General features: G+C 39.9%; 1 protein-coding gene across 2 annotated transcripts in view; it reads left to right on the forward strand.

The window, feature by feature from the left end:
* Positions 1-990: 990 nt before the first annotated feature.
* The window catches only part of HHLA2 (HERV-H LTR-associating 2), a 126,303-nt gene continuing 104,630 nt past the window's right edge, over positions 991-22,663 (forward strand). For both annotated transcript variants that reach the window (XM_010838563.1, XM_010838564.1), the window contains exons 1-2: positions 991-1,068; positions 2,091-2,145. The gene's annotated coding sequence lies outside the window, so the exon portion shown is untranslated. The remainder of the gene's footprint in view (positions 1,069-2,090; positions 2,146-22,663) is intronic.

Raw genomic sequence — 22,663 nt, forward strand, 5'->3', positions numbered from 1 at the left:
GGTTTTAAGTAATTTGAGGGAATTTTTTCTTATGTTCCTTAATTTTGTCTATTGACATTTTATAGAAGATTTTTAAAATATTTACATAAATTCTTAGATTAGGTTGTGAATGGTTGTTTAGGATATTTAATCTACCATACTTCTCAAACTGCAAATATTGATAGCTCTTTATTATACACTTTATTTAATTCCAACCTCCCCCCAAATATTTCTTATTCAAATTGCATATTTTCATAATTAGATCCTTTAAATAAAATCAACATTCAATAAAAATCTAACTTGCCCAAAAGTACTCCTGGGAGGAAAGCTCCCAGTGAAGGAGAAGGAAAAAAGTTAACTAGTTCAGGGAAAATAACCTGTTTGTCCCCAAATATTTCCTTTATTAAAGCCAACTTGCTGCTTTCCTTTGTTATCTAACACAAACTGCTGTTAACAAAACTTACTGCTTTCTGGTTTACCTGTTGTACTTCTAGAACCTTCATGTTTCTATTGATCTTCTGTCGTCTTCTCCTTTCTATCCCCACAGGCTATTTTGAATGCTCTTATTGTAAGGCAACATTCAATCCATTGAAAAGTAGAAATATGTATTTCTGAGGTACCCAGTTACATTATTTTTCCTGTGCTAGATTCTAAAAGACTAAAAAATTTTCACTGAACCCTGAAAAACCTTAGCCTCAATTTCCTCTCCAGTTCTTACTAAACTAAATTGTCCCCTCAACTGCTGCTAAACCAATCTTGATGTCCTTGCATTTTCTTCTGTGATTATTAATAACACAACCTCAGTTTTCTCATACCCTTCAAGAACTTTCATAATGAAATTGAGCTTCCTTATTATAGCCTATAAAAATCTTTTAAGTGTCTTGTCCCCCTAGAACACTCAACTTGAGCACTCATCATAAGTTTTAAAAATAAATGCTTGAGTTAACTCCTTTTGTTTTTCTTCTCCTTTCACAGTCCTTTCATTCAATAAGTGCTTATTACTTTCCAGGTAATGAGGACCCTAGTTGCTAGGATGACAGCGTGAAGAAATATGATACTTGTCTTCAAGCCTTTTAAAAAAGTATATAGGTAAGTAAACAGTTTCCTTGTCATTTGAAACATTCTTCACATCCACTGGTAATTGAAGAAATACAATCCAAGGTTGGGTAAGCTTGACATCTACAGATGAATAGGAGAAAAAATATGAGGACATATCTGACTCATATGGAGATGATAAATCTATGTTTCTGGGAATGGGAGTTCCTTGTGTAACATGCAGAGACAAAATCCATTCCACAGAAATATACACACATCTGATCTTCAAATAAAATAGGCTCCTTCTAAGGAATTTTTATCCTTCAACTCTCCTTCAAAGTAGGTTGGAGATTCTGAATTTACATCTTCCAGAAAAATCTTTTAAAATGAGCCTGTAAAAAGTTAGATGGATTCATTTATTTTTAAGAAAGTGTAAATGTTTTAAACAGACCACTGGAGGGGCAACCAAATTGACATACCTGAGGTTTCTCAAAACACATTAGATCATCTTCACCTTCAGATGACTTTAACTTGTCAGAATCTGGAACCTCAGGGTTATTGTCTCCTGCTCTAAATAACTATTTAATAACCAAAAGAAACTCTCATTGCATAGTCCATTGTTTTAGAGTTGCAAAATTATTTTAAAAGTGTTCTTCACTCAATAATGTGCTTTTGGAATGTTGTAGTTACATTTGATTATGCATAGCTCTCATCCAAGAATTTAGTTCAGGAGAAATAGGACTCTGTATCTGTACATTACACTATCTATGTCCCTGTATTGCTGTTCTACAGTGAAGGAAATTCTGGTTTGTGACTGCTGGGAGGGAAGCCTGAATCCTCCCTTGTGGTGTCTGTGTGTAACTCCCTTACACAAGAGTCTTTGACTCTTCTGGTAACTGTCTCCTTTTCTGTTTTGCTGTCTTCACTATAATTTTACTTCCCCCTGCTGCAGAACAATGGTGGAACTGGGGCGGGGGGGCGCGAGGTTGGGGGGGGGGGGAGTCAGGGAAAGACCAGTGATAATGGGAGGATTTTATTGCATTATTCTGGCAGTGTGCCTTTTTTTTTTTTTTAAGGTGTGGATATCATTCAGATGAGAAGGTTGGCATGTGGAGCCACTGTTCCTATGAGGTAAATATCTGGTGTCATTACCATTCTGTTACTGGGGAAATGGCCCTATTGTAAGAGAATTTCCCCCAAGGCATTCCTAAAATTCACAATGATACAGGAGGAACTTGCATTTGAGTAGATGTTTGAGTGTCTGCTATAGACAAGGGGCTTTGTTAAGGAAATCACATCCCTATATGAAATAGCCAACTCCAAGGAGGAAAGGCAGGAATAGTCTTATTGGTATTGAGAGGATGTAAAGGTCTGGCAGATACTGATCCCTGCAACTAGAAGATTCAGAGGAAGTCTTGTAAAATGCACCCGAAAGGTCAGAAGGCTGATAAAATAGTTTCATTTCAAAGAGAAACAATTCAGTAGTTCACTGTCTACAGTGGGCCACGCACCTTATATATTGTCTTGTTTAGTCTTCTGCACCACCCTATGAGGTAGGTGTTTCCCGGGTCTCACAGAAGCTAAAGTGACAGAGAAGGGCTTCCCTATCACTGCTTCCAGGCAGACTAAGTGGAAGCACCTGTCTCTTTTTATTCCACTAAGTACAGTAAAAACCCTGAACACTGTATATAGAATAATATAAGGCTCTGAAAGGTAGAAAGAGAAAGGACAACAGGCTAGGGCATCCAGGACCCAAGGAGCTACAGTGTAGAGAATTCCTTGGGTTTTCTCTTAGCCTTCCTCCTGACCCAGGAATCGAACCCAGGTCTCCCACATGAAGGCAGATTCTTTGCCGTCTGAGCCACCAGGGAAGCCCTTGAATCCTAGACTCTGGCAACTGGAAATGCCAACAGGCATAGATGAAAGCGCCAAAACAAAAATCTGTTCTCTCTACTAAACAAATCAGAAAGGGAAATCCTAGCAAGACAGAAAACTTAGACAATAGCCTCTCAATTTATACCAAACATCACAGAAAAATGGTGGTGGGAGAACTGAGGCTTGTATTTTCTAGAGGCTGTAAGAAAGTGCCATGCCCCCCTATGGGGGTGGTGGGAGAGAAGGCTGAATAGGAAACTGGAACTTTTGTCCCTCCTAGGCAGAAAGGAGAACTTTGCCCACCCTGAGTGCCAGCAGAGACTGTGTGGGACCCTGGAGTTCCACCCCACTCTGTAGTAGGGTTAGGTAGTTAGAATAGGAAAAAGGAATCCAAAATAGTGTTGGCTAAAAGACAAAGGAAAAAGCCCTCCAAAATGGAACAAAGGAAGGTCTGAGGACTGGAGTGAGAACCTCAGGTGAAACAAACAGCCCTCCTGACTAGTCCAATTTACATAGGGCAGGCTCAGGGGGAGGAGAAAAAAATATATAAAAAGAGGAGCCAAAATTAAGCCCCTCTCTTTTTTTGGATCAACCTGCCCTCATGCCTTGAGAATATATTTTCCTTTGTTTGTCAAATAAAACTGAGCTGTAAATGAGCTGCAACACTGGTCTACCACTTCAAATTTTTCCACGGCGAGACAGAACCAAGGAAATTACACACTGTGCGGACAGTACAGGAATGACATCCCTACCTTTCCCCACTGAATCTGTATCAGAAAAAATCAATTAAAATACAATGTAAGAGTAAGACCTAAAGTCTCAAACTAAAAACTGTTGCTCTGCAAAAGTCTCTGTTAGAAGGATGAAAAGACAAGCTACAGACAGAAAATATTTGTAAACCATGTGTCTGACAAAGGACTAGTATTTAGAATATATAAAATGTGCTTAAAACTCAACAACAAATAAGCAAATCATTAGAAAATGAGGAAAAACATAAACAGACATTTCACTGGAATATATAAGTTAGCATGTGAAAAGATATTAACATTGTTAGGTAACAGGGAAATGCAAATTAAACTCAGAATGAAGTACTGCCTACCTATCAGAATAGCTAAATGGTGACAGCACCACATGCTGATTAAAAAATAGTGACACCAAATGCTGGTGAAGATTTAGGGAAATTGGATCACTCATATTGCTAGTGAATTATTCATACTGCTGGAGGGAATATAAATGGTACAGCTATTCTGGGAAATAAGCAGTTTCTTAAAAAAACAAAATATTCCAGCAATTGCACTCCTGGTATTTATCCCTGCAAATGAACACTGTGCTCACTCAGAACCTGTTCATAGATACTTATGGCAGATTTACTGGTAACAGCCAAAAACTGAAGTCAGCCCTCATGTCCTTCAACTAGTGAGTGGTTAAACTGTAGTACTCACACTATAGAATACTACTTAGCCTTGGAAAAGGAATGCATTAGTAACACATGCAACAGCCTGGATGAATCACCAGAGAATTCTGCTAGGTTTAAAAAGACAATCCCTAAAAGTAATACACTATCTGTACCATTTATAAGACATCCTCAAAATGACAAAATTACAGAGTGGAGAAAAGATGAATAAATTCCAGGGGTTAATGGGTTAAGTAGGGTGAGACTGCTAAGTCACTTCAGTCGTGTCCGACTCTGTGCGACCCCATAGACGGCAGCCCACTAGGCTCCTCTGTCCCTGGGATTCTCTAGGCAAGAATACTGGAGTGGGTTGCCATTTCCTTCTCCAATGCATGAAAGTGAAAAGTGAAAATGAAGTCTATCAGTCGTCCCCGACTCTTAGCAACACCAAGGACTGCAGCCTACCAGGCTCCTCTGTCCATGGGATTTTCCAGGCAAGAGTACTGGAGTGGGGTGCCATTGCCTTCGAGTAGGGTGAGAGGAGGAAGATAAATGTGCCTTAAAAGGTCCATATGAGCTAATATTGTGGTGATGGACATGTTCTGTATCTTAACTGTATGAATATCAATACCCTAGTTGTTACAGACTGAATTTTACACCTCCCCCACCAAAATTTATAGTTGAAATCCTAACTACCAAGATCTCAGAATGTAATAATATTTGGAGATTCAGTCTTTAAAGAGGTTCCTACATTGAAATGAGGTCATTAGGAAGAGTCCTAATCTAATATGAGTCATTTCCTTTTAAGAAGAAATCCTAAGACACATACAGAGGGGAGACATAAAGACCCAGCGGGGAGACAGCCATCTACACGCCAGGAGAAACCAACCTTGACAGCAAAGACCTTGAGGTGTTCAGCTCACCTGAACTTTAGCTTCTGAGGTCTCTTGACCTCAGAAGGAACCAGCCTTGCTGACGACTTGTTCTCAGACTTCAAGCCTCCAGAACAGTGACAAAATAGCTTTCAGTTGTTTAAACCACCTAAACTGTGGTACTTTGTTATGGCAGTCCTAGGAAACTAACACATTCATTCTAATATTATACTAGTTTTGCAAGATGTTATCTTTCAGGGAAACTGGGTAAAGGGTACCTAGGATCTCCTTGTATTATTCCTTAACAACTGTACATTAACCTATAATTATCTCAAAAAGTGAAAAACAAAAAACAGAAGTGACTCTGTGGTTCAAACGTAGGTCTGTTGCTAAAGCTTAGACTAAAAATCTGACCCAACCTTTGACACAGTCGTGTGTCAGAGGGCCATCAATTCTGACACTGAGTCAAAAATCTAAACTATGAATTCAGACTTAGGTGATTGACATGGGTGCTGACCTAGGGGCTTAGTGGTGACAGGTCAGAGGTAGCATTTTGCACTGGGGTTTTCTGATTTTCTTAATTGTGGATCAATACTTACTGACTGCTTTCTTATAGAAAAGACATTTCATAGACCCATACCTTAGAGTTGGGAGTGACTTCAAGTTCTGTTGCTTTCATATATAAGTGAAACTACCTCACCAAATCTTAAAGGTAATTGATACCACACAGTGTTCTGTGACTTTCTATAAGTCATATGTGTAGTTTTGAATGCAACGATTTCATAGTGATTAAGAATATCTCTGGTGGCTCAGTTAATAAAGAATCCACCTGCAATGCGGGAGACCGGGGTTCAATCCGTGTGTTGGGAATATCCCCTGGAAAAGGGACTGGCTGCCGACTCCACTATACTTGCTTGGATAACCCCATGGACAAAGGAGCCTGGCAGGCTACATTCCATGAAGTCACAAAGAGTTGGACATGACTGAGCAACCTTCACTTGACTTCACTTCAGGCATATATTGCAGGTATTTTTAGTACCACGTAGACCTGAAATGCATGTCAATTACATTGGGTCCTCAAATGAAAAATAGTACTTTGAACTAAAGAAATAGTCTGTTGCCATGCTTAAATAATAAAACTCTAAAAGACAAACTCTTCTGTTAAACTTGGGATACTTCTGTCTGTTTCTTATGTGGTAAGGGATTTTTGTAAGGACTTTCAGAGGTAATTTTGACTTTGCAAGTGTTTTGCTTTATATGCTGACTTTGGAAATTAACCTCCTCATAAAATCCAATCCCACTTTGCTATTTTGACACTTCTTTTGTCTGAAAGTATTCATTAACATTTCACGTAATTGCCCCGTTTCCAGAGCAAGTATATAATTTCCTACAGAGTGACGACTTCATAATGCATATCCAATAAAGTCCATCCTGTCTCCCAGTATTTGATGCCTTAGTCTTACCATGAGCTCCAGAGAGATTTTTCTGCTGTGGAACCTGTTGAAACTTGTTGACCATTTGCACCATTACAAGGTGACCACTGGTGGTGGCTGTTTGTAATGTCTACTGTTCCTCAGTCATTGTTGTTCTGTGAACATCTGGCTCTTTTCTGTGCACTCCAACTGATTGTTGCCAAGTCAACATAGTATAAGATTTTAAGCAAAATTGATCAGAGCACTTTCATAATTTTGTTTTTACCAAGACAGTCATGTAAATATGAATCTAATTTTGATTATAATATTGGAGAATAGGGAAAGCCATGACAGTGTACCTATGGAAAGCTATGTTCTAGTGGAATACAAAGTGAAAAGATGGGCTTATTGAAACAAAGATATTCTATTTTTTGACTAAGGAGTGAATTACTTAGAGCTTCAATAATTTTTTAAAATTGTGCATCACCAATGCAATGGACATGAACTTGGGCAAACTTCTGGAGGTGGTGAGGGTTAGGGAAGCCCAGCACGCTTATATCCATGGGGTCTCAAAGAGTCAGACGTGACTGGGCAACTGAACAACAAAAACAATATATATTTTTCCTCAGGAATTAAAAGCAGTCATGAAAACTGATTTCACTTTATTATTTTTTCCACTGACATGACCTGTTATTTTTATGTTCAAGCAAACTACACTTTAAATGTTCTTTAAAAATTGTATTATTATTAATTATGTGGATAATTCTGGTGTTCATGGAAGTAACTGAGGCCTATTTATAGGTATATCTGCTTTAGACTTTGAGAGAAATAGATTCCTCAGCCACTCTGTATTGACTCTTGTGTGTACTTTTGGAAACCCTGGAAAAAAATCCAGTTTTTCCACATTGATGAATGTGTCAGCCAGTGTATCTGAGATTCATAAGCTGGGTCTTGATTTCTTTGCTTCATATTTATAACATAATACACAGCATCTCAATCTTTAGTGACAAGCAATCACAGCAATGTTTACATTCAGGTTGCTTGATTTCTGGTGTCTGTCAAATATTATAAAATGATCTTTGTTGGCTTTTAAATCAGAAGCATTGTGGCTAACTGATCTGATAGTCTGCATAAGCTGCATAGAACTGTTCCTTTTGGTACTACTACTTATACTTAGATTTTTCCTTTCCAAATCAAAAATAGTTTCACATTCAGCAGTTGGTTTTCTGAATACTGTGCTGATATGTGAAGCTGATAACAATATGGTACTTTGTCCAAGAGATTTTCTTAATTTTTTAACCAGAAACAGAGAAGATGATCATGTTCCATCTTTATAAAATTAGTGAAAGCAACCCCCATTAATACATATATGTATAGATAATTACAGTGGATAAACATTGGTATTATTGCTATTATAAACCTCAAAGCTATAAGGACATCATTGTGTTTTCTCCATTCTGTAAGACTGTAAACCATCAATATATACATAAAATAAGAAGCCATAAGAATTAAGTTTTTACTTTTTATTAGAAAACATAGGATGAAAAGAAAACAGCCAGGAAGGTTTATAGATGTAGAACTCTCTGAACTGATCCTAGAAATGTCACTGGGTAGTTATAGCTACTTCTAGCTATTTTAAGTCATCTGCAAAAGGGCAATTTATGTATTTCTTTTCATATTTACATATACATCATTCTTCTTAAGTCATCACTACCTTAAAAGTAACCACAATTTTCCCTTATTAACCACCTAATGTGTGCAAGGCTGAATAGAATTTATGGAAGTTATACTTGATATTCAAATATTAAGTCTTGAGGCTGTTCTTTGTGATTGTAAGTGGAAAAAAGAGTATTGAGTTTTAGCTCTGGTGATTGATAGGGTAATAAGAATGAACCAGAAAATCAAAAGAATGTTTTCATAGCCTTAAGTAATTGGGTTTCTCCAAGAAGCAGAGCCTGAGCTAAGTCTTTCATGCAAGTAGTTGAACTGAGGAAGGGAACCCAAACGGTGGAGGGCCCTGAGAAGAGTGAAAGAAGGAAGGAAAGAGGGAGGGTAAACCCAAGGGTGTTCTTGAGTTAACAATTCCCGTGGGTAGCTGGGGCTTTGTCCTGGTGGGGGAGGCATGTTTTAAGGAACCATGTAGAAAACTTTCAAAATGGTCAACAAGAGACCCTGAAGAAAGGAAAACCTTGACCCCTCCAGGCTGCAAATGAACATTGAAGGGTGTTAATTTTCTCTCCTTTATGACTCTCTAGGAAACAGAATCCCTGGGATGAACAAGATAGACACACAGAATGGAAGAATAGACGCACAGAATTGCACATGGAAGCAATTTTAAATGATAACACACTATAAAACTGAAAATTGTTGAGGCTGTTCTATACATGAGATGTGTGAAAATACAAGGAAAACAGAGAACAAAGAGGAGGTCACAGATAGAATCTTGAAGAATGAGAAGCCCCAGCATCCGATGTGACAATTCTGTAGCTGCCATGGGCCAGGACAGGAAGAAATGCACAAACAATGACAGACATCACGTTTAGCATCTAGGAAAACAAGGGTGTGAATTTAACAGATCAAATTTTCTACTAGCTAGTACTAGGAGATTGTTTCTTGTTAGAAATAAAAATTGATAGAACTGATTTAACAAATGCCTAATATATAATGCTTAGTCTGCCTTTCAGACCAATTTAAGATTGTCTAAATTTTAGTCATGTCTGTCTACTCCTCCACGTTAGAGCTCAAATTCACTTTCTTCTGCAGTGTTTTGACAGTTGAAAGACTCTGGTTGGATTATTAATTTCAGCCGTATTTGATCTCTGAGGATTCAGCAGTAACTACTCTCCCATCCTCAAGTTACACGACAGTTATACTTTTATTTCTTCAGAACTTTTGCAAATTTAATAAGTGTTAAATGCCAGTGTTACTTTAAATTCTCTTCTGAGCCTTAGAGTAGGTGCATATGCATGATAGATACGATCAATGTTAACAATATTCCATATGCCATTTCTCCTCCCAGCAACTTGAAGACATTATGTAGGAACTTGGCAGAGGAGAATCCAAACTGATAACATACTTGGATTGGTAACAGCTGTCAGAGTTTAACAATAGAACCTCTGCAAGCAGTGACCCTGTGGGCTTCCCTAATCTAGTTCCTAATGGCTCATCCTGCTTCCTTTCATGTACCCCTTCCTGGAGAGGCAGTGACAAATCCATCTCAAGGGAAAGGTGCATAACCTACAGCTGTTGATCTAGTCTTTAGTTATAGTATAAATGTTGAGTTGAGGTAACTTTCTCTGTGACATTAACTTCAGAGCAACCCTCATCTCTCATCTATTGATATTCTTAAAAACCGTAATTCTATTTTTACTTCAGCTTTAACAGTCTCTGCATAATAAATACCTATATGGTATTTCATCTTAAGACTTCAAAAATGTTCAAAGACTATCTGGTTCTTCTATTTTGAGATTCCGTGAAAGTCTGTTCTCCCCATGTGTGGGCTTTAGGATCTTAGCTATTTCCTTAAACTAATATTAGAGTGGCTGTGATGTATGAGGAACTGTGTGGCCCTGGGGACTCAGAGGTGAAAGCTGGGATTGCCTGTGTCTTTAAAGGAAGCCCTTGTTTGATCTTATTTCATAATGAATCTTATTAAATAGTGATTTAAGTTGGCATGGGTGACTTTGGGGATCCTGGGAGGGGAACAGCAACCTCCAATTCAGCTTTCAGGGAGTAGTAAAAGACTCACCACTGGTGAGAGCTGAGTAGAAGAAGGAGGGAGAGGAAGTGGGAAGAGTTTCCCCTCCCGCAATGTACCTTGCCTTCCCCTCCAAGTGTCTCCATTGACAGGCGGCTAAGTGGATGCGGGCAGTAATGCACAGAGGCTAGATAGTCAGCCAGGGCCACAGGATCAAGGACTTGGTATGCCTTTTGATCAGACAAGAGAGTCCTGCTGAAGTCCTTTCAAAGAGTCTAATGTCCTTGTGAAGTAACAAGCAAATACTGACCACCTACTATGTGCTAGTATGTAGTAGGCACATTGCTAGTTGGGGTTACAGGAGTGAGTAAAGCATGATGCCTAGTGTCTTCCACATGCGTGAGTGTATGTGTGAGAGAGAAAAGTAAACACCCAATAATTATAATAGCAATAGCATAAATCAGAGGCATGCACTGCTAAGGTCTCCCCACGGAGTTCAGGGGAGTCTTTACAAAGAAAGCTATTCTCTGAAGCTGAGTTTGTTCATCTTGAGTATGCTCCCAGTCAGAACTGCAATGAGAATTGTAGGTGCAGATGTGCTGTGACTCTGTGCAAGGTTATGGCTCTTTTGCATGGCACCATCAGCACTCGCTGCAATCAGCAGCAGGTGATTGTAGTAATCTAGCCAACTAGATAGGCTTGCTCTGCACCTGGAGACCAGAGAGCAGTCCCACCCCAGAGAGGTTGCCTGGGTCTTGCTGATGGTGAAGGATGGCATGCAAAGCATGATACCAAAGGGGCCAGCTGCTCCATTATACTATCTGTAACTGGGCGTCCTGATTTCTGGACTTTAAACATCTGTATTGACCCTGATCTGCATAGGGTCAGGAGTCTTGCATTACATTATTGGTTTCCTTGAACTATCATAGGCAAGTAATCAAATACACCTTTAGACTTCGCTTTCTGACTCAGACTGTATTCATCAGTACAACCTCTCACACCTGAATTCAACCTGTATTCTTATGAACTGCTTAGTGATATGGACTTCTGGGAGGCCTACACTTCTAAGTAAGGTAAGATTTTTTTCCTAAGTTGTATGTACCTAAAACTTAAAATAGGGCAAGAATGACACAAAAATTATTTTTCTGTTAATAAAAAATTGTGACTGTTTTTTGTAACTGTGAATTCTAGATTGATTTAGGGCAGATATCTACAGTTGCAAAAAATGTGCTTACTAAAAGGTTTTCTTGGAGGATCATGCTGAAATATTTCAAATAATTTAGCAAAAATGGTAAAACACAAAGGACAGACATCATAATCTTCTGATAAAGTTGTGAAAGAGGGATGAGAAATGTTTGTTCTAAAAAGTATTTAGGGAAATTCGTGTCTGAGAGTGTATTCTCACCTCTGATTATTCCTCTGGTTACACTACAGAAGCTTGTTAGCTGACCCAAGGATACATCTTTTCTCCCTGTGTGGGGGAAGAAAAAGAAATGTGGTTTATCTAGCAGAATCAAGTGCCTTTTGAATTCTAAAATAAGAAGCTGAAGTTGGCTACTTATTTACACTGTCTCAAGGGAGTCATTAAGTAAAGCTCCTTTTTAATACCTAAGAAAGGACTTAACAAATTAAGATTTAATTCTCATTAGATTTATGTTGTTTGGGACTTGGGACATTAGAAAAAAAATACTAAAAGATAATTTATGTTTTTGTGTTGCTGCTACCTAAGAAGGAAAACTAGATTTTCCACATTTCCCCAAACTGTGGAGGAAATCCTTCTGTCTAAACAGTAAACTGGTGTCATCTCCCAGATTTATAAGCAAATTTTCTTTTTTTTATATAAGCAAATTTTCATGAAAAGTTATAATAAGTTGTGGTGGTTAGGATCATAATCTCTAGGGGCAAATAATCCTTGACATGAATACCAGTTCCACCATTAAGCAACTGTATATTTTTCTCTGAGGCTTAGTTTCTTAATTTTTAAAGTGAGGTAGACAGGACCTCTGAGGTTTGCTATGAAGAAGCAAACTGTATTTAAAGTGCTTAGCAACATGCCTGGTGTGTAGAACATGTTCCATAAATATTGATCATTATTATTTCAGAATATAGATAAGACGAATAATTTCCTAATCACATTGTAACATGATATTTTAATATACTCTCATAAAACTGAGAATCCTGAACTTAAGTAAATTAGGCTCCTTGGAGGAAAGTTCTGCCCAGTTTCAGTCTGTCCCCCCCAACCCACCCCCTTCCCCCCGCCACTGCCCATTTCCCACCTCAGCATGCTCTATCAGCTGGTTTGTGCTGGAGAAGGCACCAATTCCTGGATTTAGTTTTCTTCCAGACACATAGACAAGACCAACGTTGTATGAATATTTTGATCAGTAACTGGGGATCCTGGGCAGCTGCTCCCTGCTGTGGTCAGTAACTAAGTATACATTGTATAGTAAGGAAATCATAGGTGTCTGGGTCAATGAGAAATTCCCAGACACTTGCAGGAGTGGAAATTGTGTTCTAAACTTACATTACAGCATCCTCTTGGATGCTTTAAATGAATATCTGTAACTGACTTCCAACTCCAGACATGTAGAGATTTCCCCAGCAGCAGTTCAGGGGCTACCAAACTGCCCAGTCACTCCTTGATTTAGTTTAAGCCCTAGGAAAACCAAATTGCCTACTCAGGAAAATTCCAGTCCTTCTCAGACTTCTCCCAGGTAAGACTGGCCCTTGGGTGTACACTCCCTAGGACTATGACCTGACTTTCCTAGGATAGAAAACTAGGGTCCAAGTTCATTCCACTTAACTGGAGCTATAAACATATGTCATCCTAAAATTCCTGCTATTCTTGCTTTGTTTAACTTTAGGTTCTCCTAACAACACACTCTCTTTCTCACATATGTACACCTTTCATTTGTATTCAGTTGTGTTAAAGCATTCAAAATACCTCAAATTTGGCCCAAAGCAAAGTTCCCAGTAAATATTTTAGGGTCTCTTTTACTCCATGATTTTAAAAAAATGTATGTATTTGTTTCTTTTGCGATAGAGTTTACCCTTGGAGGCTTGCTTTTCTCTGAAATTCCTTTCCATCAGGTCTCTGTGATAACGCCCTCTATTGCATTCCTCTCTGTTGAAGAATCAGATGTAGCTGAAAGGGGCAGCTGTTTATCATCTCTTCAGAATTTTTCTCTGTAAAGCCTGCTAAATGTCCCTTCAGAGGGTTACTTTTAAATTTTGAGTAGTGGAGGCTTGCTCTTCCTTTGCTGATCTTGGAACCTTGTATTTTATAAATTGTACATCACTCCTTATCAGCTGTTTAAGAGTTCAGACTAAGAATTCCCAATCAACCAGATATTGAGATAACAACCAGAGATATGTAAAAGTACGTTTACGTTAATGCTTTCTGTTTCATATGTGTCTTTGCCGTGGCCACCCAGATTCTGTCCTACATACCATCTTTGACTAATGGGGTTCTTTTTATCCAGTATAATATAGATTAGAGGCAGTGTGGAGACCACTTTCTAAAGAGAAAAGCTTTCTCTTTCTGCCTCATCTTCTATCTGCCTTAGCTGAAATCACTAGAATGTCCTGTCAATTCATTGATTTGTACAAGATCAATGTTACTGACTTCAGTGATATTTCTATCTGTTGGATAATAAAGTTCAATATCATTTCAAATTAAGAAAGTAAGTATTCTCTTGGAAAACACCACTGTCTTATACAAAGTTCAGTACTTCATTAAATGTTCTTTCCCAGTAATATGTTTAAAAGTTTACTCATTGTTTTGGCACTACCTTAGCCATATTTTTCCTTTTAAACCCAGTCTGGTTAAACTGGGCCTCCCTTCTCATGCTATCCCAGATCACCTAATCTCTACCTCAGTCTGCATTAAGTATTTTTAAGAAACACATAAAATAGACTTTCTTAATTTATACATTCTTTGAATCATTTCATCTAATCATTTGATCTCGAAAGAATTTACTATACCTCTTTTTAAAGCTGTGCTATATTTTTTAAAACCCTAAACATTTAATGATCTTTTACCTATAATTATGTAAGCAATTTTTACTGTAATTTTTGATACAATTGCACAAATCCTTTCAAGCTGTTTCTAAGAAACACAGGCATCAAGCTAAAATATTTAGCAAAGATGTCTCATTTGTTTAAAGCATTATAAATGTAAATTAACACAAAACCAAGATGCCCCTTTTTATTAGCAAAATATTGAAAATATCTAGTGCTGGCAGGTCTTGGAGTATGACAAGCACTTCCAAACCCGGCTAAGGTATATTGCAAAAACCTGTTTGAAAGCAATGTCTTAATAAATATAGAGCATATATAACCCTGGGCTTCCCACGTCACACAAGTGGTAAAGGATCCACCTACCAATGCAGGAGACTCAGGTTCGATCCCTGGATCAAGAAGAGCCCCCGGAGAAGGAAATGGCAACCCACTCCAGTGTTCTTGCCTGGAAAATTCCATTGATGTAAGAGCCTGGTGGACTACAGTCACGGGGTTGCAAAGAATTGGAGACAACTGAGTGCACACGTGTTGATAAATAATCCTAGAGTCAATTTCAAATTCATAAAATGCTAAGACATTGTAAAAAGCATCCTCTACCTAGTCAGTTACAGGAAAGATCATCTCCTAGGGGGTATATTGAAATAGAGTCCTAAGAACTAAGATGTGGTTGGTTATTAATTTTTTCCCTCTAAAATACATTTTTTTGCCTGTGGAAGCTTTCAGTTCAGTTCAGTCGCTCAGTCGTGTCCAACTCTTTGCAACTTCATGAATTACAGCTTGCCAGGCCTCCCTGTCCATCACCAACTCCCAGAGTTCACTCAGACTCACGTCCATCGAGTCAGTGATGCCATCCAGCCATCTCATCCTCTGTCGTCCCCTTCTCCTCCCGCCCCCAACCCCTCCTGCCCCCAATCCCTCCCAGCATCAGAGCTTTTCCAATGAGTCAACTCTTCGCATGAGTGGCCAAGTACTGGAGTTTCAGCTTTAGCATCATTCCTTCCAAAGAAATCCCAGGGCTGATCTCCTTCAGAATGGACTGGTTGGATCTCCTTGCAGTCCAAGGGACTCTCAAGAGTCTTCTCCAACACCACAGTTCAAAAGCATCAATTCTTCAGTGCTCAGCTTTCTTCACAGTCCAACTCTCACATCCATACATGAAAAAACCATAGCCTTGACTAGACGAACCTTTGTTGGCAAAGTAATGTCTCTGCTTTTCAATATGCTGTCTAGGTTGGCCATAACTTTTAGGCAATAAAAATATGAGTATTTTTTATTCCCAGTACTCTTATCCTTTTTGATTATAAGGCAAAAAAGTCTTTGGCAACTTCTAAAACTCTATTTGATAGTTGTTGGTAAGGTGGGGTCAGGGCTCATTTCTGAATTCCAAGGCTTAAATAACAGTTAAAACTTATTTATGTACTATATGTTAGACATTATTCTGAATACTTTTATACACATTCATTTGCTTAATCCTCCAAACCATCTAAGAGATTTTCTCCATTTTTGTCCAGTGCCACAGAGTCAAGAGCCAGGATTTATGTCCCAACAATCTTATTCCTTATTTAAAGGGTGTTAGTTGCTCAGGTATGCTCAACTCTGTGACCCCATGGACTGTGCCCTGCCAGGCTCCTCTGTCCATGGAATTTTCCAGGCAAGAATGCTGGAGTGGGTTGCTATGCCCTTCTCCGGGGGATCTTCCCAACCCAGGTATTGAACCCTGGTCTCCTGCATTGCAGGAGGATTCTTTACCATCTGAGCCCCCAGGGAAGCCCAGACTGAACATGTTAGTTGCTCAGACATGTCCAACTCTTTGTGACCCCATGGACGGAAGCCTTCCAGGCTCTACTGTCCATGAAATTCTCCATTCCCTTCTCCAGGAGATCTTTCTGACCCAGGGATCAAACCCAGGTCTCCTGCATTGCAGGCAGATCTGAGCCATCAGAGACCTTCTCAAACTAAGCCATCTTTTTTGGTCTTTCTCAATAAGATAAATCATGTTGTGCTTATATCCCTTCTGCTCAGGTATCATCAGACATAGATGACTGGTCATATTGTGACAAACTGGTCTATCCTATAATCAGTTGCCATAATTGTTTCTAGTTTTCACCTGTACAATATGTATTTAATATTTATTCACAAGCAAGGGTATATTCAAAATATTTATAAACCCTTGAGGCAGGGACACTAGCCAGTCAGTGGGGACACCACCCAATCAGAATGCAAACAGCATTAAATAATCAGTAGGGTAGTATGGATATAAAAGGGATAGGTGTCAATCTACTCCACAACCAACTCACTATCCAGGCATGTCTGGGTACCTCAGGAAAACAAGCAGCTAAGTTTATCACTGACAGTGTACATTATGTTTAAAGATTGCATGTGAGATTAACCTTTGGAATTTGATAAAGACTCCATAATTATAACTGCAAAGCAAATCTTTCTGTATCTTGTGTTGTTTCCCCCAGGAATTGAAGACTCTAGTTCTCTTTGGACCTTCAGTTCACTTTTAGATATTCTTTGTTTTATTACTTTGAGAGAACCATCTTTAATAGGAATATACTGGCAAGACTGTCTTAATTGTTAAATACATGCTCATCAGTACAGCCCGTCCTTCCTCCAGTACAAACTCCATATGTGGGTGTACACTTTGTGCTTCAAGGCCAAACTTGCCTGTTACTCCAGGGGATTGGAATTCACTCTTTCTACCAGATCTAATCTCTTGAATCTACTTGTCATCTCCACTGTATAATCATAAGGGATTTGATTTAGGTCATACCTGAGTGGTCTAGTGGTTTTTCCTACATTCTTCAATTTCTTCCTTAATTATGCAATAAGGAGCTCATGATATGAACCACAGGGTTGAGCCACAGTCAGCTCCCATTCTTGTTTATTCTGACTGTATCAAGAGCTTTTCCATTTTAAGTTGCAAAGAATATAATCAATCTGATTTCAGTATTGACCATCTGGTGATGTTCATGTGTAAAGTCATCTCTTATGTTGTTGGAAAAGGCTGTTGGCTATGACCAGGGTGTTCTCTTGTCAAAATTCTGTTAGTCTTTGCCCTGCTTCATTTTGTGCTTCAAGGCCAAACTTGCCTGTTACTCCAGGTATCTCTTGATTTCCTACTTTTGCATTCTAATCCCCTGTGTTGAAAAGGACATCCTTTTTTAGTGTTAGTTCTAGAAGGTCTTGTAGGTTTTCACAGAACCACAGCTTCTTTGGCATTAGTGATTAGGGCATAGACTTGGATTACTGGGATGTTGAATGTTTTGTCTTGGAAACAGACCGAGATCATTCTGCCATTTTTCGGACTCTTTTATGGACTATGAGGGCTACTCAATTTCTTCTAAGGTATTCTTGCCCATAGTAGTAGATTTAATGATCATCTGAATTAAATTAACCCATTCTCATCCATTTTAATTTCACTGATTCCCAAGATATCATTGTTTACTCTTGCCATCTCCTGCTTGACCATGTTCAATTTACCTTGATTCATGGACCTAACATTCCAGGTTCCTATGCAATATTGTTCTTTACCATATTGGACTGTTCTTTCATTACAACTGAGTGTTGTTTCCACTTTGGCCTGGTCTCTTCATTCTTTCTGGAGCTATTTGTCTGCTCTTCCCCAATAGCATATGTATATTGGACACCTACCAACCTGGGGGACTCATCTTCCGGTGTCATATCTTTTTTGCCTCTTCATACTGTTCATGTGGTTCTGAAGGCAAGAATGCTGAAGTGGTTTGCCATTCCCTTCTACAGTGGACCATGTTTGGTCAGAACTCTTCACCATGACCTGTCCATCTTCAGTGTCCCTACACGGCATGTGGCTCATAGTTTCTTTGAGTTACACAAGGCTGTGATCCATGTGATCATTTTGGTTCACTTTCTGTGATTGTTGTTTCTGTTCTAGAGGCTGTAGGATTGTATTTCTTGCTTTTTCTATCTGCCCTCTGGTAGATGAGGCTGAGCCTTGTGCAAGCTTCCTGATGGGAGGGACTGACTGAGGGGAACCTAGGTCTTGCTCTGGTGGGCAGGGCCATGCTCAGTACACCTTTAATTCAAATTCTGCTGATGAATGGGGCTGTGCTCCCTCCCTGTTAGTTGTTTGGCCTGAGGTGACTCAGTCCAGGAGTCTATAGGCTGTTTGGTAGTGAGAATGTTAACAGCCTCAGTAGGGAGGCCTGAGGTCCCCAAGGGGCAGGAGGAAATAAAACTGCAAATGGCAAACTTTTTTTTTTTTCCTTTCTCTTTTAATCCTGTGTTGTTATGGAGACACCTGGCTCCACCTGAACTGAACTTTATCTCAGACCTTGAGCTAACCAATGCATTTTTCTCATGGAAGTATCTTTCTTAAGCTATGTTAATGAACTATGTATTTGCTTGGAAATTTGCCTTTCTTCAAGGTTCCTGTCAATTGTTTTATGGCCCTGAATGACTCACCTTGTGCCAATGTTATCTCAAAGTGCATGTTGTGGGTGAGGGGCCTGATGCAACTCTCTCAGTTTTGAGGCATTTCCTTTCTCTAACTAGCAGCTTGCTAAAAGGTATATAACTCCTTGCTAAAAACTAGCAAGGGGGCACTCTTTCTGTCCCCCTTCTTATGTCTATGTCAAAAGCTTTCTCTGTCTCTTTTATACTTTAATAAAACTTTATTACACAAAAAGCTCTGAGCAATCAAGCCTCGTCACTGGCCCAGGATTGAATTCCTCTCCTCCAAAAGCCAAGAATCCCAGGGTCATGACTTGTAGCAGCAACCTTTCATCTTGGTGGCTCATCCAGAATTCTTCAGGACAAGGTAAAGATGCTCAGAGATTTAGTTCTTTGTTCTCCTAGTAAACACGTTTTCTGCTTTACCTTACTAACTCTACAGTGTGCCTGTGTGTGTGATTGATTGAAAGAGATGCACAAGCAAGTGCAAAGCAAGAGCTGTGTCCTAATCTGCGGTTCCACGGTGACCTCCTATGGTTTATGGCAGAAACCCTGTCAGGGGATTATACCAACCTGCTAATGTCAAGAGGCACTCAATGTTTCCTCCAGGGGAGCAGCCAGACATAGATGAAGCCTGTGGACCGAACGCTCCTTTCTCAGTGAAACTTTCTGGTCTCTTTGACCACTTCATAACGGTCTGGGAGTTGAAACTACTAACCTAATCTGTCAGGTCATCCACTTGCAAGGGACTTGTGATCCATGCTGTTACTGTGTACTTTTACTTAGACCCCAAGTATAGAAGTTCCTAGCCTTGCTAGGAGCTGAAAGTTACAAGAATACATTCAGGAGTGAGGTGGAGCTCTGGCTCCAGGAACGTCTCTCAGGCTAGAGGTCACTCTCTTGGCTGCCTGCCTCAGGGGCCAGCAACCTGAAAGAGAGTTTTTGTCATGGCTGTGCCTCTGATCTATGTAGATAGAGGCACTGCTGGTGACCATGAGGTTTTTGAGGGCACAGATCAGGGATTACAGGATCTAGTCAGATTGGATGTGCAATGGGCTTCTTCCTTTGGTAATGCTAGCTCTTAGTGGACCAGAGGAGGCTCTCAGGTGGCTTTTGTCTCAACTCCTTAGGTATTCTTTCTGTGGAATCTGTGGAAATGAACTGGAAGGATTGGCCTAATAGCTCGAGGACAAAAATCACTTTTTCCTCTCTGGCCAGCCCTCCAAAAGGATTTATGCCACCATGTGTTCCAGGAAGGAGGACCCCTTCCAGGGCCCGAAACTAGGCTCTTGTCTAACACTCGGAAATGAATTGTCTGAGGAGACACATGTGCTGACAAAGCAAGAGATTTTATTGGGAAGGAGCACCTGGGTGGAGAGCAGTAGGGTAAGGGAACCCAGGAGAACTGCTCTGCCGCGGGGCTCGCAATATCGGGTTTTATGGTGATGGGAGTAGTTTCCGGGTGGTCTTTGACCAATCGTTCTAATTCAGAGTCTTTCCTGGTGGCACACACATCACTCAGCCAAGATGGATGCTAGCGAGAGGGATTCTGGGAAGTGGACGGACACGTGGTGTCTCCTTTAGACCTTTCCCAAACTCTTCTGGTTGGTGGTGGCTTATTAGTTCCGAATTCCTTATCAGGATCTCCTGTCATAAAACAACTCATACAAATGGTTACCTGGCCAGGATGGGTGGTTTCAATCAGTGTGCTTCCCCTAACACATACACCTCCCAAGATTGCTGCTGCCACCATGGCTGGCCTCTGCTGACCTATGCCTCTGCAGGAATCCCCCCAAACACTCAAGGCAGGTCCGACTCAGTCTCTTGTGGGGTCACTTCTCCTTTTCCCTGGGTCCTGGTGCACATAAATTTTTGGTTGTGCCCTCCAAGAGTCTCTGCTTCCCCAAGTCCTGTGAAAGCTCTATAATCAAATCCCACTGTCCTTCAAAGTTAGATTCCCTGGGGATTCCCAGTCCATTAGCTGGATCCACAGGTCAGGAAGTCTGATGTGGGGCCTAGAACCTTTGCAACAGCGTTAGAACTTCTTTAGTATTACTGTTTTCCAGTTGTGGGTCGCCCACCCGACGGGTATGAAATTTGATTTTAATGCAGTTGTTCCTCTCCTGCTATCTCTTTATGGCTTCTGCTTTGTGCTTTGTGCTTGGACATGGGTTAGCTTTTTTTTTTGATAGGTTCCATCATCTTCCTGTCGATGGTTGTTCAGCAGCTAGTTGAAATTTTGGTGTTCTTACAGGAGAAGATGAGCACAAGTCCTTTTACTCCACCATCTTGATTTGAGGTTAATAGCAGGTGTTTTATACTTAGACCTTGCCATTGGTTATGAATTTGCGATAAATAATTATTTAATTCCTTGCCCCACAGTGTACTCATCTATAAAATGGTCACATTAGTATGTACTTTATAGCGTTGTTGCTGGGATCACGTAAAGAAATGTTTATAACATATGTAGCAAATTTCCTGTCACATCACGGAGAGTTACTGAAAGTGAAGTCAAAGTGAAAGTTACTCGGTTGCATCTGACTCTGCGACCCCATGGACTATATAGTCCATGGAACTCTCCAGGGTGGAATACTGGAGTGGGTAGCCCTTCTCTTCTCCAGGGGATCTTCGAACCCAGGGATCAAACCCAGGTCTCTCGCAAAGCAGGTGGATTCTTTACCAGCTGAGCCACAAGGGAAGCCCAAGAATACTGGAGTGGGTAGCCTATTCTTTCTCCAGTGGATCTTCCCGATTCAGGAATTGAACTGGTGTCTCCTGCATTGCAAGTGGATTCTTTACCAACAGCTATCAGAGAAGCCTACGAATTACTGAGTGACTTCTATTAAATACAAAGTGGACCACAGCAGAGCTTCTCATGTGAGTGGGTGAAGGAGGTCTTTCTCTTTGCTTAAGCTGTCTTTGTGGGCAGCAAAAAAACCCAAAAAACCACTGAGAGCTTTGTAAGATCAACTTTTTGTAGTTGACTTTATTTACTTTATATATCTGAGTTTGAGTGTTCACCTGGAAGGCAAGAACATCCAGAAACCATATCACTCCAAAGAAGTGTAGCTGTAATGGTCACACCTGGACATGCCCAAAAGATGATTGGCTTCTTAGCCTCTTGATGATGCACACAGCATGGAATGGAAGGAGAGTAGGCTTTGGAATGGGACTCAGGTCCACTGCTGGAACATCTTTGTGACTTTGAGCAGTTTGCTTACTCTTTCAACCTCCACATTCTCATTTTAAATGGAGAGCAAATAGGGATTTAAATGGCAACTGTTAAAGTTCACAACTAATTACCCTGCCTTTTAACATCTTTTCAAAGATTTATTTGCATCGAAAAGGCCTCTTTAACTCCTCATCTTTTTAAGGTTCTATATAGATTTTCTTTTTGAAATTTTTTCTTTTCTTTGATTTATACTCCATTACTTTGATAGAGAAGTCAATAAAGCAGAAGTAGATATTTTTCTGGAACTCTTGCTTTTTTGATGATCCAATGGATGTTGGCACTGATGAAGGCTTTCTTATCTCTCCTTGCTATTCTTTGGAACTCTGTATTCAAATGGGTATATCTTTCTTTTTCTCCTTTGCCTTTAGCTTCTATTCTTTTCTCAACATAAGGCCTCCTCAGACCACCATTTTGCCTTTTTGCATTTCTTTTTCTTGGCGATGGTCTTGATCCCTGCTTCCTGTATAATGTCACCAACCTCAGTCCATAGTTCTTCAGGCACTCATTCTATCAGATCTAATCCCTTGAATCTATTTGTCACTTCCACTGTATAATCATAAGGGATTTGATTTAGGTCATACCTGAATGGTCTAGTGGTTTTCCCTGCTTTCTTCAACTTAAGTCTGAATTTGGCAATAAGGAGTTCATGATCTGAGCCACAGTCAGCTCCCACTCTTGTTTTTGCTGACTGTATAGAGCTTCACCATCTTT

The sequence above is a fragment of the Bison bison genome, unplaced genomic scaffold (assembly GCF_000754665.1).
Source record: "Bison bison bison isolate TAMUID 2011002044 unplaced genomic scaffold, Bison_UMD1.0 scf7180017864098, whole genome shotgun sequence".
NCBI lineage: Eukaryota > Metazoa > Chordata > Mammalia > Artiodactyla > Bovidae > Bison > Bison bison.